This window comes from Pezoporus flaviventris, unplaced genomic scaffold, assembly GCF_033815535.1.
Source record: "Pezoporus flaviventris isolate CSIRO_AGI_PZ_B2104156 unplaced genomic scaffold, CSIRO_AGI_Pfla_v1 ptg000031l, whole genome shotgun sequence".
In the NCBI taxonomy this organism is placed as follows: domain Eukaryota; kingdom Metazoa; phylum Chordata; class Aves; order Psittaciformes; family Psittacidae; genus Pezoporus; species Pezoporus flaviventris.
The window spans coordinates 49,217,951-49,234,708 of record NW_026892579.1 but is presented as its reverse complement, the minus strand read 5'-3'; the positions used below and the strand labels follow the sequence as shown (position 1 = coordinate 49,234,708).

General features: G+C 45.2%; 1 protein-coding gene across 7 annotated transcripts in view; it reads right to left on the bottom strand.

Annotated features, from left to right (window-relative positions):
- EVA1A (eva-1 homolog A, regulator of programmed cell death) overlaps positions 1-16,758 on the bottom strand; it is a 203,721-nt gene that overhangs the window by 47,699 nt on the left and 139,264 nt on the right. For 3 of the 7 annotated variants that reach the window (XM_061460929.1, XM_061460927.1, XM_061460930.1), the window contains exon 1: positions 15,905-16,114. The exons of 2 other annotated variants lie outside the window; for them this stretch is intronic. The gene's annotated coding sequence lies outside the window, so the exon portion shown is untranslated. Of the gene's footprint in view, positions 1-15,838; positions 16,115-16,758 lie in introns of those variants that run through there. 2 more of the 7 variants (XM_061460928.1, XM_061460931.1) reach the window with 2 other exon arrangements.

Here is a 16,758-nt window from a genome sequence, read left to right as displayed (position 1 = left end):
AAGAGCTTTGCAAGCCCTTATGGGCCTCCACATACAGAGACTCCAGCTGTGACTCTTCATACCAACTAAAAGGACTGGAGGCATGCTGAATCAAGATATACAACCAAAATAATTCCAAGTGAAGCAAGGATCCAGTGAGGTGGGAACTCTCCCTGCAAAGCTTCTCCCTGAAGGAGATAATTATCAGCTGCTGAGCTGCCTCTGCTAAAGGCTGTTTCTGCAGCATTAGCAGCCACTCATTGGTCATTGGCTGTTACTGTTCATCAGCTGGACAGTAAAACAGGTTTGGGGATTCTCATAGGAAGAATTACTTAGTTATAGCAGACAGAATGTGGAGTTGGAATGTACTGACCCACAGAGCACTGGAAATGGATGGATGCAGAAAGACTGTCCCCCTACTATGGATGATAATATCCCTCTGCAACACTGTCTTTATTAAGCAAATCAACCAGATTGCTTTACATACCTTTACCAGACATGCAAACACTCCTCTCATACATTCTGACTGGCCACCTTCAGCTTAGTTGCAAAACAGGAGCACCACAAGCGTACAAAGCACTTCAGGCTGAGGACACAAGCAGGGGTTCAACCCCTAATCCAGTTCCCATACATGTTGGCAACCACCTAACCCTTAGAGGAGCATCCTCCTAGACCTTTCGCAATGCGCCAGTCAGGACAAATCTTAGTTTGAAGCCACTTGCAACATGACTAGACCTGCATGCTTCTTCCCAGAAGCTGAGGAGAAAGTCTCCTTTCCTCCAGCATCACAGCTTAGCCAATCCAAGCACATGCTTCCCAGCATCATATGGTAGGAGAAGACCTCCTCAGGCAGGTGTCATCCTCAGCCATGTTGCAGAGCTGTTACCTGGCTCCTCCAAGCAGAATGCATGCCCAGACAGACTCATGGCAGAGCATCTGCATGGAGACATAAGTCACTCTTGGCCAGAGCTCAGCCCTCAACAGTAACACACAAGATAAGCAGAGCAATGGTAGCTGTGTCAGCTGCTTCTCTCCCATGTCTTGGCTCCAGGCAAGAGACTTCTCACAGACATGCAAGAATTCCTCTTTAGAGTCTCTGCTGAAACTAGCACAAAATCCCATTTAATGCAAGTTGGGAGGATGTACTTAATGCAGCTGCCATCTACTGCAGTGCCTGAACAGCTCCCAGTCTTCAAAATACTGCTCTTCACAACCTGGTGGTGAAGCAGGGCTCTGCTCTGAGTCTAATTTCACAAAACCCCATCTGAGATGGTCACCCACATGGCCAGTCTGTGGCAGCCCAGGGACCTGGCCATGTATCACCAACAGGGCTGACACCAGCAATGAGGTGCAATTGGAAAGAACATTCCCATACAGGCTTTTGCTTAGAAAAACAAACAAACCCCACAACATCAGAACTGTTGCAGAAAGAAACAAGTCCTCAGAGACCTTAAGGCCAGAGTTTCAGACTCGTGGGAGTCTTCTACATCTGAGAAAATGGGACAACTCGAAATATGGAAGCAACTCAAACTTGCCACAAAGTGGTCTCTGCAACTTGCTGCAAAGCTGACAGACATCGGTATTTCTTCATGCTACTCCTGTGCTTAACAATAAAAATAAAGAAGTAGCTCTAGTTAACTGCCATGTCATGTCATGTGGCAAGTCCCACAGGGTGTCCCCCCAAGGCCTTGGAGAGCCCAAAAGGGCACAACTTCACCACTTGGGCTGAAGAACAAGCAGCTCCTTGTGGTCCCACAGCAGAGCTCATCTGTGGGGCACAGAGCTGGAGTGACAAAACTGCTTCAGCAAAGCCAGCCTCTCAGCTCAGCACAGCTAAACTCACAGCTCAGGGTCAGCTCTGAGGGGATGAGATGGCATGTGCTAAGATAGTATAGCCCTGTGAGACCTTATGGAATTACATCTGTCTGGCCCCTAGAGCAGGTGGACTAGAGTTAACAACTTCAGCCAAATCTCCAGCTCAATGTCTTATTAAAGTAAATCCCTACATAATACTACTGACTCATTATGGCACATGCCATTTGCTGCTTACAAGAGAGCCAAAGAAAGCTTCTACATATGAGGGACTTCCAGATGCAAAACTTGATGATAAGGAGTGGTGTCCCACTGTCCTGAGAGCAAAAGCATTACCCAATCAGCCAAACACCAAGAGGAGAATTCAGAACTTTCTGAAGCAGTTCTTAATGTCACCACTGAACTTACCAACAGATCATTTCTCTCTTAAATTTACTGTAAGAAGCAATACCTGTTAACCAAAACTGCCTCTGAAATGACATCTAGGCTATGTACATGAATTTTTATCTATACAATAGGGGGATCAGGAAACAGGTAGCCTATACTGTAGATAACTGTCTTTAAAGTGCTGTCATTGCAATGTTCACATTTGCTCCTAACCCATTTGCAGGAAAACTTCAAATACAAAAAGTTATTAAATCCAGAAACAATAAATTATCTACAATGAAAAGGGAAAGGAGGCAGTTCCTTTAATCTCCCAATAAAGAAACAAAGGAAATTGCATCATACTCATATGGAAAACCAATGTGGCCTGGCCAGACAGAGGGATTGGTGCATTGGCATTAATGGTATTGCTTCCACAGATACAGACAGACAGACACTAGCTGTAGAGGGCCAAGGTGAATGCCTAGATCCAGCTCCCTCTTGACTGTCTGAGAGTCTTGACACAATTTTTGTATCTGGTTATTATCTCTCATACAAAGCACATCAACCCCAGGCCCTAACACATGGACGGGAGTGAACTTTGCCACTCAGACACGCTTCTAATGAGGTTCTCAAGCAATGTGGGAAACTGTTACCACTCTCTTTTGCCAAGTGTAAAACCCACCAACTTTAAAAAGTGAGGCTGAGCTGAAAAACTACACTTAATTTTCAGGGCAATGTAAAAAAGAAATGAGAAGCAGCTTTTTGACTGAGTTGTTTTGGGTTTTTTTTAGCACTGCAATCTTTTTTTTTCCCCGATCCATTATCTTGTCAGTAGCAAAGCAGTTTATTTTCTGGCCTCCTTCCACAAGCTCTCTGGGTCAGATAGCGGTATTTGTTTAATGTAACAAATATGGTTGTCAACCAAAAACAGGCAGATGTTTATCCCCAGAATGTTCCCTACATGAGCCCAACCCCTCTTTCACCAAGATTACTTCTGTCTGAATTAAGTGCATTTAAAAACCGGTCTGAAGTAACTACTCCAGAGACCTGCAAATAACTGTTACTTACTGGAGAATAATATCCTCTAGCCTTTGTTTCCTCTGGCCATGCACCTTGCCATTTACACCTCCCCAAAGCAGAGTAAGTGCTGCCAAATCAGAGTTTGGGGCTTTTCTATGCATCAGCACCCCTGAAGACTTAATGTATGGAGCACCAGTAGACCATTAGTCTGGACCCAGCAGTAGTAGCTCCCAAAAAGAAAGGAAAAGAAGAGCAGAAATCACCAGGAAGCTGCTCTCACAGCTGACTAAATGAAGGCAGATGATCTCCCACTGCCTAAGACCAAGCTCACAGCCAGTTACTACACAGCCACCAAGAAGCAGTACCTATTGTTCATCTGAGCCCCGCAAAGCCCTGATACACCACCTGCTTTTGCTCCATCATACATCCTAACTGCAGTTTCATGCTCATGGGGGAGCATCCTACAGCCCAGACAGGTGAGACATTGCTACTCACTCCGTTTATACAAGATCCAGTTTAAGGGAGCAGTTCCTCATCTTGCCTGAATTGGTCATTCCTAAGGATCTGCTGGAAAGCTGGGTGCAAGATCAAAGCCAAATGTATAACTAACCCTGAAGAAACAGAACGGACATTAACAGCTGTGACAGGAGTACCAAATTTCCTCAGCACCTACCTATGAGCCTGCATGACCTGGCATGGCAGAGGTTAACTCACAGGGCCACAGAAGGGGGGAAAAACATTTTATACTGGAGGCAGGAATATTTATCAGCTAAAAGAAAAACTTTCCTCTCCATTGGGATCTGCCTTGGTAAACACAAAAGACACAAATCAACCTAATCACCCATCCAACCCCTCACCCCACATCCAGCCAGCGTGCAGATCTGGTCCCCTTTGCTCTCTCCGGCAGGGCGCTCTGAAGCTTTCCCTCTCTGAAGTTTGCTTACATTACTGGCTCCCTTTGCTGATATTGGCAGCTTGCTCAGGCCTTTGCAAAACTATTTTTTCTTGGATATACTTAATCTATCTTATTTTTATCCCATCTGTGAGAAAAAAACAGCCACAGTGCAAACCGATCTGCTCGGCAATGCTGCCAGCTACACGGATCCCATGACCTCCTAGCTAGATTGCTGCAATGTTTTCTGTTTATTTGTGCTGCTCTTGTGCATTCACGCATGTCCTATCCCTAATGCAGCATGCACTTGCAAGTTCTCTTAAAGGCCTCTATCAAGGTGAATTAACTGAGTCTCATGCATACTATGCTGCTGAGTGGGAATTTTCAGACCTTTCTTTTTCCATATAAGTTTTAAATAGGTTTAGACTGAAAATCTTCCTAAGGGATCTCACGTGTTCTTCATACACGGATCCTGTCAATTAAGTTGAATGCACTCCCTGAGAGTATCTACTACAGGGGTAGTTTCTCAGGGTGTTTCAAGCAAGGATACATGGACCAGTAATGTCACATATGCAGCTTCAAAGGGATACAGGGCCAAGAAGAAAGACAGCAATAGCTGTACCCATGTCAGCTGCTTCCAATGGTGGAATTACCACTGCTGAGAAAGGTACCACTTGTAAAACAAAGGTCGATTGCCTGCTGTGATTGCAATGGGAGTTAATTCAAGGGAAATCTATGGCTGCCATTATCCAGGAAGATGGACTGAATGGTCTCACTGGTCCTTTATTCATCTTTTATTTAGGTACTTATGAAAACAGCTGGGTTGGCCTACTTTGTGAGATGGGGGCCTCCACGCAGGGCCATGCCGGATTGCTAAGTACTGGAAAAGTCTCCAGGACACAAGGAAGGAAAGACTGTTTCTCTCCCCCTGCCACCCCAGATAGTGCTGTGTTGGTATTAAGCCTGTGATTTGGAGACACGAATGATATGTCATTATCACAGGGAGATCTGCAAAACCACTTCAAGCAGCTGTTTGTAAAGCCATGTGTGCAGTAAATCCAAACATTTGTAAATCCATTCCAACCAACTGGAAATACGTGAGTCAGTGATTATCACAGGCATATAGCCACAGTTTTTACAGGAACGCAGCAAGACATCATCCCTTTTAAAACAATATTTTTAACCAAAATTTCCTGAAGGAAATATTTTTGTAAAACTACCTACTTGAGTATTTAAGTACTAACTCTCCCTTCCATTCTCCCCACTTATGAATGAGGGAGCAGGGCATGAGGTGTTCCTTCTCTTAGAAAGGACTGACAGGTCAAGCCATACTTTTATACAACTTCTATTAAAAAAAAGAAAAAAAAAGATAAACACCATGGCCCAGCTTGCACAACATTAGAAAATTATTCTCATTTATACATAATTTAAAAAATGGCTGAACTTTGAATGTTTACCTCTTATTTTTATTTTCCCCAACTTCTTTGCTGGCTCACTGGCCAGCATGGAAATGTACAGGTATGGGTCACCTTCATTTGTTTGCAGACTGCTTCAGACTTAGAGATGGAGGAGTGCTGCTCAAAATGATACTACTGGGGGGTGCTCTCCTTAACATGTTGAGGAGATGAGAGTATTCTCAAATTACCATGAATCTTGGGCTTCCTCCACCTCTGGAGACACTATAAACTCCATAGTGTGCAGTAGCACAGCATAGCCCTTAATGCTAAATTAATTCAAAAGAACCAGAGTACATGGAGCTCTTGGGGAGGCCAATACAATTGCTGCATTTTAAGCTCTCCTGGAAAAATACAAAAGTGGCATTTTTTCTGCATTAATGTCTTTTCCTGCTGCTCATTTTGGCTAGAGGCATCCTCCTGTCTTTCCTGACTAGCATTCATCTCTTCCTTTCTGAAATGCAGGAGACAGAGGAGATGCCTCTCTCTCCTGTGAGATTGGGTGGGGAAGCAGTCATGATCCACAGGTGAAGAAGAGAAACATGAAAGATCTGGAATGCTCATTTTCCTAAGGATTTCACTTAATCGAATTATCACCAAACTGCAAGCCATTTCTAACCACTAATCACCCACTGCCTGGAAACTATTTTGAACAAACGTAAATGTATAAAATCTGGTGGATGAAAGCCTTGAAATGTGGGTCTTGGGAAGTTTGTGAACTCTAACAACTGTAGAGAAACAAAAACACAGTTTCCTTTCCTAACTTTGATCCTATTCTAGAGGCAATAGGCAGGCACATGTAACAGATCTTTCCTTCCTCTCTATTTTCTTGCCAAGTATACTATTTAAGCTCTTTGGAAACAGCACTACAGCTACTCCATGCTGTCTATCCTCCAGCATGTATCGGATGTTATTTAAATATAAATAAATATAAATGCAAGCTTGAATTTTTTTACCGGGCCTCCTAGTAAACAGCAGCAGTAACGACCCTACGTTCAGACTGAAAGGGAAAATAAAGGTGAAGTCAAACAGAACAATTTGGTATCACCCTACAGGACCAGACTCTGCATAGTGACATAACAGATTAAATACTTAGAAGAAGGAATGAGGGACCACAGATGTTCCCCCACAAAAACTGCAGCCTGCCTTAGAATTGATTTCTTCTTTGTCCTTTGAACCTTACAGGAAAGATTTGTTACTGTATATTGTAGCACAGCAGTGCAACACCTGAATCAACTACCCAGCCATGGACAAGGGGGAAAACTCACAGATACCCTCAAGCAGTCCATGTCCCTCCTGAGGATTTCTGAGGAGGTTTACTTCTCTAAGTCATATACGGTTCAATGGGAACAACAAGGTAGAATTAATTCCCTTAAAAGCCATGGAGATTTTATGTTAAGTTTTCCTTTACTATGAGTTTTTAATCTATAGGTCCTTATGGCCCAAAGGGATTTTGCAGATTCAAATAGCAGGTTGTTTTCTGCAGACCCAAGTTCAAACCCTGATGGAGGTTCACATTTTACCTCTAATCTAGTCCCTACAGTCCCCATCACAAAATTTCTGGTCAAAAACAAGACCCCAACTTTGGAAACCCAGCACGAGAGAGGATGGAAGAGGTGATGTGGCTCTTCAGCTGCCTACCTTACAGCCAGCTCTTGAAACTATAATTGTCCAGAAATAAAATGTATGCAAATTCAGAAGATAAACAGGACTAAACCACAACACAGGCAAACTGCATCCACTCATCAATAAAGCAAGGGCATATATTGAGGAAACGGGAAATCTTTGTCTGAGTGCTTGTTTGGAATCTGCTTTTTCTTCCAGGGTCAACAAACCTTCCAGTTTCAAATGTTTGCATATATGCTTTAGAATCAGCATGCCGTGAGGTCTCACTACGGATAGCATGTCTTTTCTCAAGAAACAAGTACAACAGAAAGTCATGGGGATTTTTTCCAACCTTCGCTCATTAATAACACTAAGCGGTCAGGCAGAGCTTTTCATTTTTCTAGCATGTTACAAGCAAAAAAAAGGAATGAAACCTCTGACAGATAGCTTCCAGGTAGCACTGCTGTTTTGCAGTTAGATAAGATAACCCTCCTACTGTCATGAATGTTGGACTGGTGGAGGACGCAGGTTTCTTAGCTCTTCCAGCTGCACTTAGACTTCCCCTCAGATCCACAGTGGTTCTATGATGTACATTAGGTCCCAAAGAGCCACTGCAATAGGGTTATAACTTAGCATGCCTGCTTCAAGATGTGTTTTTGTGAAATAACTGTAGACTGCCCAGGAGACATGGAAAAAAAATGTCAGGAGATTTTACGTCCACCTTTCAAGGTTCCTTCTCTTGAGCAGGTGGTTTTCCTCATATTCTTGCCTGCATTCCTGTATTTCCCAGAAAATACCTTTATTTTTGACTCCCCGATTCAGGTTGTCTTTTGCTGTCTGCTGTATGCTTTCACTTTATCTCTGAGCTGATCCAAACTATGTGACCTCTGCCATGACAGGAAAGAATCAAAGGTGAAGAAAGCTCTTATGCTGTTTCTGTAATAGTGACTTTAAAGTAGTGAATTTCTAATGAACAGTGGCTCAAGTGTGGGTGCTGGAACTTGATTGTCTATGCTATCACACAGCTATGTCACATGGTTTTAGTCCAAGCCAACTGGCTCCCACCCAGATAAGGCTCAGGAGCCTTCATGGGAAAGATGAACCACTGGAGCATTCGGTGACCACAGACACAGGTGCCTCAACCTTCCTAAAATTTCCCTCCAACATCCATTGTGGCTGCCAAACGTCAGCACTTCATCCTCAGCATCTGTCTCAGAGGGATAGCTGACAACTCATAGTTTGGTATCCATGTCCCCATGTTATGTTTGCAAAACATACTTCACAGTAGGGAACCTATTTGCTTCCTGGATCTACTTCTACTTTGATAACACCACTTATATTTGCTTTAAGGATATTTTATATACTCACAAGGGGATAAAAGCAGCTAAGTGTACATAAGAATTGGTCCCACCGAATCTCCACCTTTCCTTTTATCCCACATAATAGGAAAAGCAAGTGTTTCAGAGCTTGAACGCCACCCATTCAGGGTAAATGGGTGCAAATGCTTCATCATTGTTGCAATGCCAGCGAAATGAACAAATTTGCCCCCTGGGTTGAAGCTAAAGGAACAAAATTCTTGAGCCCTGCCTAAAATCACATGGGCCTGCTTGGTTCGCCTGATGTTGTTCCATGGTGATTCACCAGCACTTCTCTGCCTTGCTTTCTACTCTGCTGTGTGATGCTTGGCAGCCAGCTGCACAGTTAAAGCTGTGCAGAGAGCAAACTAATGTCCTGGATGCTTTTTTTTTCCTGCAAACAAGCTCCTGCTTCAGAGACAACTATAGAAAATTACCAAACAGGCAAGGTCTGGACAGAATCAGCAAGTGTTTAGTGCTGTTAGAAAATAAAGTCAGATTGCATGGTGTGATAGCCATGTGATCCCTTTCCTAACATGCATAATTCCTCTTAGTAACAACAACAGGCTTACTGCTTGGCAAATACTGATTAGGGCAAAAAAATCTTCTCTGGATTGTAGCCTGTCCTTTGCACCTGCAAAAGCTGAGCTATGGAGAGTTGACTTCAGGCCATATTTAATAAAAGTCTTACCTTGGTGTCACAATAATGAACCTGCAGACAACCCGCCCAGCAGCGTGACCTGGAGCACCTATCTTAAGTGTTCAGACATTCAACACAGTCAAAAGGAGAGCACTGAATTTCTGAGGAGTGACTCAGAACCTCTAAGTGTACAGGTACAAGTCCAGGGAGACAGGGTGTCTGTGCAGGGCAATTAAGAGTTCCTGCGTGCTGAGTGAGAAGATGCTGAGTGCCAGTCAGCTGGAAATACCAAGCCCAGACTTACATCTGAATAGACACCTACCTACTGGCTTGGTCCTCTCAGAAGCTAGCTGACGTGGCAGAGAAGCCTTTCCTAAATATCAGCTGGAGGTTCTCACTAGCAGTGCATCAGATGTTCACCACCTGACAGCACTCACCTGAAGGAGAGGGGATGCAGACCCCGCAGGAAGGCACAAGCAGAAGGTGGAGGCTGACTTGACTGTGGTGCCCGTGGCGTACTCTTTCCTCTCTGGGAAGGGTTTCAGCTGCCACTGTTGCTGTCACTATGTGCAACCCCTGTTTTACAGCAGTTTGTCAGGAAGAGTTAGCGTGCCTGGCAGGTTTGCCTAGCCTGGGATTCTACAAGCAGGAAAAAAAAAAACAAAAAAAAAACACCAAACAAACAAAAAAAACAAACAGACCAAAAATGGAGGGAATTCCCAATTTTGCTTTCGTTTGCTTTTTTAGACTCAATAGTGAAAGCTATTCTATTCTGGCTGACCAAATCTCACACCCAGAGCTTCCATGCAGGCCAACAGTTGCAGGTTTTGGACAGAGAAGAGAGGTGACAATTTTTCGGACACAAAATTCAGGAGGAGTCGGGAGCCCTCCTTGCAGGCTTGGTGCAGTTCAAGCCTCCTTAGCTTGCTGAAAAGCACCGTTCTCACTTTGGAATTACAGCGGAGAACACTTACAGGCTTCTTCAAGAAAAACAAGGAAGCAACAAGGACTGTCACCAGCAGTTATCATTCCGTGCTTTCAGCCTCTGCTGGTGGAAGAGAAATGAGGGATCTTTCCTGCACTTTGGACAGAACTTTATCCCTTCATTCCTGTGCACATCTGGTACCTGGTGCCACACGCTGCTGTGACATTCAGGGCACCATTGCTCTCAGAAGAGCCTTTTGTACTTGGTCTGTAATCAGCTCCAAATCTGCTAAATATGTTAACCTGATTGTAACCATTGTAACAAGTGGAAGAAAAGAAGTAAGAAATTTAAGCTTACAATCTGCCAACTATTCTAAAAACTGGAGCATTGTTGATAGTAAATAAGAGAGAAACAACAAAAGGGGAGTCAGAGGAATCTGAGTCTTTCATGGTCACTGATGTAGTAAATCAGCACTGCAGCTAAACACAGCCAAATGTGGTGTAAAGTAACATGTTTGAGGGAAAGGTCTGAACTTGAAAGTATATATTTGAATGTGACAGTCATTCACTATACACTAGCCAGGAAAAGAAGGCTGATTTCATTCAAGAAAAATAAATCTTTGAACACTACACAGACCATGTATGCATTAATAAAGACAAAGAAAAAAAAATAATGCAAGCATAATTTAAGCTCTGTCAGAGGGGAATCACAGTGACCAGTAAATTCAAAGCAGCACAAGAGGTACTAAGTTAGTTATCAAGATATTATTAAACTAGTGAAATTAAGCCCAGCTGGGAAACTCTGAAGTGTCCTACAGGTAGTGTTGTCAGGTACCAGTGAGGATGAAATATCAACTTCAGGTGTTGTTACCTCTATCCTTAGTACACTGACTGGTGACCAAGAAGCACATTCAGATTTAATTAGCAAGCTTTCTGTATGTATCTAAGTAAAGGTAGCACCTGCATATTTAAATTATGGCAACTTCAGATGTGCTCAGCTTCCCACTGCACCGGCCCCTATAGAGACACACACACACCCCCCCTTCAAAGGCAGTCTAAAATGATACAGCAGGTAGTGATGGTCTTTCCATTGTCAATGGTCAGTGGAGGAGAACACTGAAATATCGTGGTCACAGATGATATCAGAGGGCCAGATCTTTATTTTTTTCATAACCACAGAAAGCCTCTGAGAACACACTAAACTGCAGGTACAAAGACGTGTCTGCTTCAGTGAAAACTAGCTGTTGCTGGTGTGGAAGGTGACTCTCTGTGCTCCTCACAGTAAGAGCAAACTTACTCTGGCAAACGACACTGGAGGGAAAATCCTTGGTTTTAGCAACGCTGTGGTTTTGCAACAGCACACATGGTCTGAGGTGCATTCAGAAACACTCATCCCCAGCAAAGTGCTGGGAACTTGCATCAGGAAGATGACATCCAAGCAGCTTGAGGTGGGATTCCCACCAGTGGCTCTGTGGAAATCGGGTATCTCAGGGTGATCACTCCAATGCTGACCTTCCTCAGAAGCAAGCTTATTCTCAGCAGGGAAAGAAAACCTTTCACACTTAACAGATTAGGCTGATTAAGAACTAACAAGAACTGGAGAAGTAACAGGAGTGGCCTCCTCCACTCTGCCTCCAGAGAAAAATCTGGCTTTTATTACAAAATTCCAGTCTTGAGCTTCCTCCCACAGGATAGACCAAGGAGGCCCAGACTTGCATGAATTAACCAAAAATAACACTTCCAGGGAGGGAGAGGATGACTGAGGGAATTCCTCATGGGATGCAGAGGCCTCTCCCCTCCTTCTCACCAGTTCAACTCCAGAAGAAGTCAGGAGAAAGGAGGAAAAGCCTCTGGCTTTCAGCTGTTCTGTGCCATTAACCGATTTGCTGGAAAGCGAGTGACTGCCACAAGTAACAACACATCAGGCAGCCCCAAGCCAGTGGACAGAACAAGAAGAACTGTCCTTCCAGCCTCTGCATTAATCTCTTTTAAACAGCTGTGAGTCACACGGTGGCAAGGCTCAAATTGATAGCAAGCTTCAGTCTCCAGCACCAAATATGCTTTTAAAATAGTCAAAGCAAACAGGATAGATTTAGAGAGGAAAGGGGACATGCACCTTTTTGGCTATGTTTGTTCAGCAGTGAGAATGTCATCTGGTTGATCCTGACCATCTTTACATATTCTCATTGCTATGGCAGTGTTCCATAAACAGAGCAGAGATCAACAGCTCCCGACAGCAAGGAGACGAGGACTGTCCTCAGGTAGTGGCACTGCATTAGGAGGAAAACAAGAGATACGTGCAGGGGAGCTGAAGACTCACTAGAGCATGTAAATGTTACCTTCATTTGTGCATCAGCACTGAAATACCACAAGAACTGGAGCTGGAGCTACACAAGAGCAAAGCAGATGAACACAGTGTGTCTGATTCAGCCTGGGGACAGCTAGGACACAGCCAGAAAGCACCCTCGAGAATTAGCAGGCCAAGGCTACCCCAAAACACTGCTGCTATTCCCTGGGTGAGCCCCATCAGAAACTGTTGCAGATCTCAGGCAGCATGATCCTAGGGAGCAGCAGAGCATCCTTGGAGCAACCTCAGGCAGGACAGGGAGCATCACACCAAGCTCAAGCACTGACACAGGGAAAAGCAGCTCAGAGAAAAGGACCACCAGAGCCATGGCAAGACACCAGTGATGAGAGATCTCTCCTAGAGATCCCAGTGGCCATCATGGGCTTGTGGAGCAGCAAAGGGTCTGGCTCAGGGACTAGAAGTAGCACAGATCCACTGTTACAAAGCAAGACTTGTTAGCCCTGCCCCTGTGCAAAACTGAGAAGGGGGGAAGGTAAATCACATGCTCACTCCACCTTCTGGCAGAAAGTTTTCACAACCTTAAGCCTCACACAGGACTGGTTCCCCACTGCAGTGAAGTGGCCACAAAGAGAGGGCTTTACTCAAGGTAGTACTTCGGTGAGGTAATTCAAAACAACAGGATTAAACTGAAACAGACAATTTATGTTGTGCAACAGGAAATATTTCCAGACAGTAAAGTCTGTTGGGCTCCAGAGCACTTTCCCAAGGTAAGCAGCTGAACTGGAATCTCCATCCCCTGACTCAGCTGTCAAGGCCACATGAACACTGAAAGTGTGGTGTGGAGAACACACTCACACAAGGAGAGACAGAAGAGGGACCCTAATCTTTGCTTTTACAGCAGTTCTATGTAAAAGCAGGGACCTAGCATTTGCTTTTGCATAGAACAGGGTTCCATTAACAGAACAAAAAGCTGAGATTCTGGGCAAGCAAGAAAGCCAAAAAAGCCAGAAAGTTCTTGGTGGTACTCAGGACCCTTAATTTCCCACCATGATCTCACCTTGAGTGGGTTTCTCTTGTCTTGCTTTCTCCTTTGCAAGTCACAGAAAATAGCACATGGTTCTTACCTGCCCTCAACTGCTGTAAATCAGGAGTAACTCCACTGAAATCAATGGAGTGAGGTCAGCTTAAAATAAAGTGGATTCACATTTAGATCCAAAATAATTAAGGATTAAATTATATTCATCTCCCACTATAGCACCTATAGGTAGAGTTTTAGGATAATTTAGAAAAAGACTCATCTCTGAATACATATATGTATGGATGGGTTTCTAAAGGAGGTCAGGTCCTGTGCACCATTCAAGCACCCAAAAGAGGCAAGTGAAGCACAGTTAGCCCAGCCCATCACCTTGAATGGGCAATGACTCAATTCACCTTAGAGCTGAGTTGCCTGTTGGACCCCTACAAAACGGTCAGTCTGACACTTCATTTCCTTTCATATCAAGAAATACAGAGCACAGTTCCAGGTAAATACTGTTTCTTCAGCTCCTTAGAGGTGCTGGGAGGGACTCCTGCTACAGCTTCTCTCCTCCTTCTGTTACATGAGCTCATTAGCTCTTGGCTCTGTCTCTGCTAGTAAACTAAACCATGCCAGAGCCCATTCTTCAGCCCTGAAGCCAACTGGCACGGCCTGACGCCTACGTATTATTAAACACTCTTACACTCTGAAACAAGGTGGCTGCATCCAAACTGCCTTTCTAGAGTGCCCTGGCCCATCCTAACTCCCACCAACACACAGAAGTTGTCTCAGACCAGCCCATGTGTATCACCAGTATAGCACATACCATCAAGAGCAGCTCACTTGTACAGGTACAAGCCAGCTGTGGGAAATGCTGAAGGTGAAGAAAACTTCCTAATAAATCAGTAAGGAGTGGCACAGTACTCAGAGTCTGCGAGATGGGAAAACCCAGAAGAAGTATTTCCTATTCAACTTGGTTTTTAAAAAAATGTGGCTTTCAAATAGGAACTGTGAAACAAACCTTGAGCTTTTACCTAGAAAATGACTCCAGGCAAAGCTGTCAGCAAGGTCTCCTGGGTCCCCCAGTGCTCATAGCAGCAAGACAAGGGATGCCAAGGCTGGACAGGGAGCCTGAACTTTCCCCAGCCATGGGAGGTGATGTGACTTGGCTGGAAGCCAGGGCAAAGGTTTGCTGTGCTCAGGGTGTGCCCAAAGCCCCCTTTCTGCATTCCCCATCTTGCACCTTTTTCCACTGCATTCCCACTGGGGAGGGGGGCAGATGGGACTGTACTGCAAAACTAACATAAAAGTAAGGGGAGTTGATGGAGCAACATGAATCAAACAACGACTTGGAAGTAAATACACTGTACACAAAGCCTTAGGGTCATTTTTCCCAGGGACAACTCCAAGGCTTTTCCCCTGCCCCCTTATAATTAGCTGTTAAACGCTCTACATATAATTGACCTTTCTAAATGCTGCTGCGTAGCTGGAGGTGTTGGGAACTAATCCTGCCTGTGAAGACCCAAGGGTTGTGCAGCGCTGACTCCATCTGATGGTGTATAATGCTCTCCAAGCGCTTTTTTTCCCTCACTTACTGACACGCTGAAATTTACTGCTGTGTGACAGTGAGTTCAAGAAAGCCTTTTAACTCTGAAACCTCCGGGAACCGGCTCCAGCACATGCTTCAGGATTTATCCGTCAGTTTGTTACGCCTTGTTTGTCCAAGAAACAGTCAAGACTGAACGAGTCAGGAATGACAGAAATAGTACATGAAGTCACAGTCACTCCACTTTAAAGCACAAGCATTTGTGTCATTTTCCTACCAAATAAATAAATATATGTGTTTAGCGCGCAAATAAGGAAATGGCACAGGAAAGAAAGGCATCACAGATGCCAGCTGACTTATGCCCGCTCCTCCAAGCAAGTATAATACAGTTTCTCACAAGTATCAGTCCTTTCTGGTCAGAAAAGCAATCGCCAGAACCTTACACACACACAAACCCTTTAAAGCCACTGCAAGCAAGTCCTAGGAGAAACCTGTAAACACTAGACTGAAGGTGAAAGACAAACACGTAAGTGAAAATGCTGAGCACCCCCCTTGCTCTTTCTCTTACCTCTGTTCACTGCCTTCCTGGCTTCTGTACAGAGGTTTCCCCCTCCCTTAAACAGCTCTTTTTTACCATCAGTCACAACAAGCCAACAGCGTCTGCAACGCAGCATCTGTGCCAGCCCTCGCTGATGCTGACCTCTCCTACGGCGTGAGACCCACAGCGGGCTCCAGCACAACCGGCACTGCCCAGCCACGGTCCCTTCACACCGCTGGACCGCACCGCAGCCCCTCAACCATCCACCACCCAAACCCACAGTACCAGCACCCCGCAGCCGCATCGCTCCCCACCACCTGCGTGGACGGGACCACGGCCATCGGTGGCAAAGTCTGCAAGAGAGAAGGGCATTTTCGCTCTCACCACTGTGGGTTCACAGCAGCCTGGGAAATACAGCCAAGCTGCTTGGAGAGAAGAAAGTTGTTTCACCATTCGGTTTCTCCGGCGTTGTCAGCAGCAGGCTGGGAGCTGAGCCCGTGGGGAGCGCAAGAGTAGGAATGCGGTGTGACAGGCGAGAGCGTGAGGTATGCCCCTGCCCTCACATCCTCCCCAAAAGCCGCCAGCCGGGAGGGCGGACGCCCTGTGCGTCTGCAGGCGGAGAGGAGAGCGGAGCAGAGCGCGGGAGCGAGTGTCGAGGAGGGCAGCAACAGGAAATGACACAGAAACTTCACCAGGCTCCAATCCAAACTTGGCCCCCGACATGAAAGAAAGGGGAGGCAATTGGGGGGGGAGAAGAGAAATTTTTCCCCGTCATTAACCAGCCTAAAAATCTGCTGACTGGAAAGAAAAAAAAAAAAAGAAAAAAAAAGAGCTCTGTGACAAGTTTTATTAAAGCAAGGAATGAAGGGAGGGGTGAGGGGGGATTCCCGTCAGAGTTTATTTATTTGAGCAGGAGTGGTGTGATGATGTTAGACGCTGAGAGTAAAATGTTGTTTTCAGCAGCTTTCTGGCTTTTCTAAACTCCTTGAACGCTCCAGCTTGTGCCTGAGGGCAGCAGGGAGGAAGCAACGTCCCTTTAAACCCTAACTAACTCTGCCTGGGGTTGCAGCAGTCGCTCTGGAAAGCAGCGCTGAGCACAGCTTCTGGTGTGTGGGGCCGGCAAGGAGATGGGCCAGTGCTGCTGGGGTCCTTTGCCCAGCCTGGTGAGAAGCACAGGGCTCCACACGCCTCAGGGAGAAGGCAAGCAGCACCCAAGCACCAGCGAGGCATGATGATAGTATGACCCATAGAAGCAGAAAATGCCATTGGGTGTGTGGTCAAGCCTTTCCCTCGACAAAGGCAAG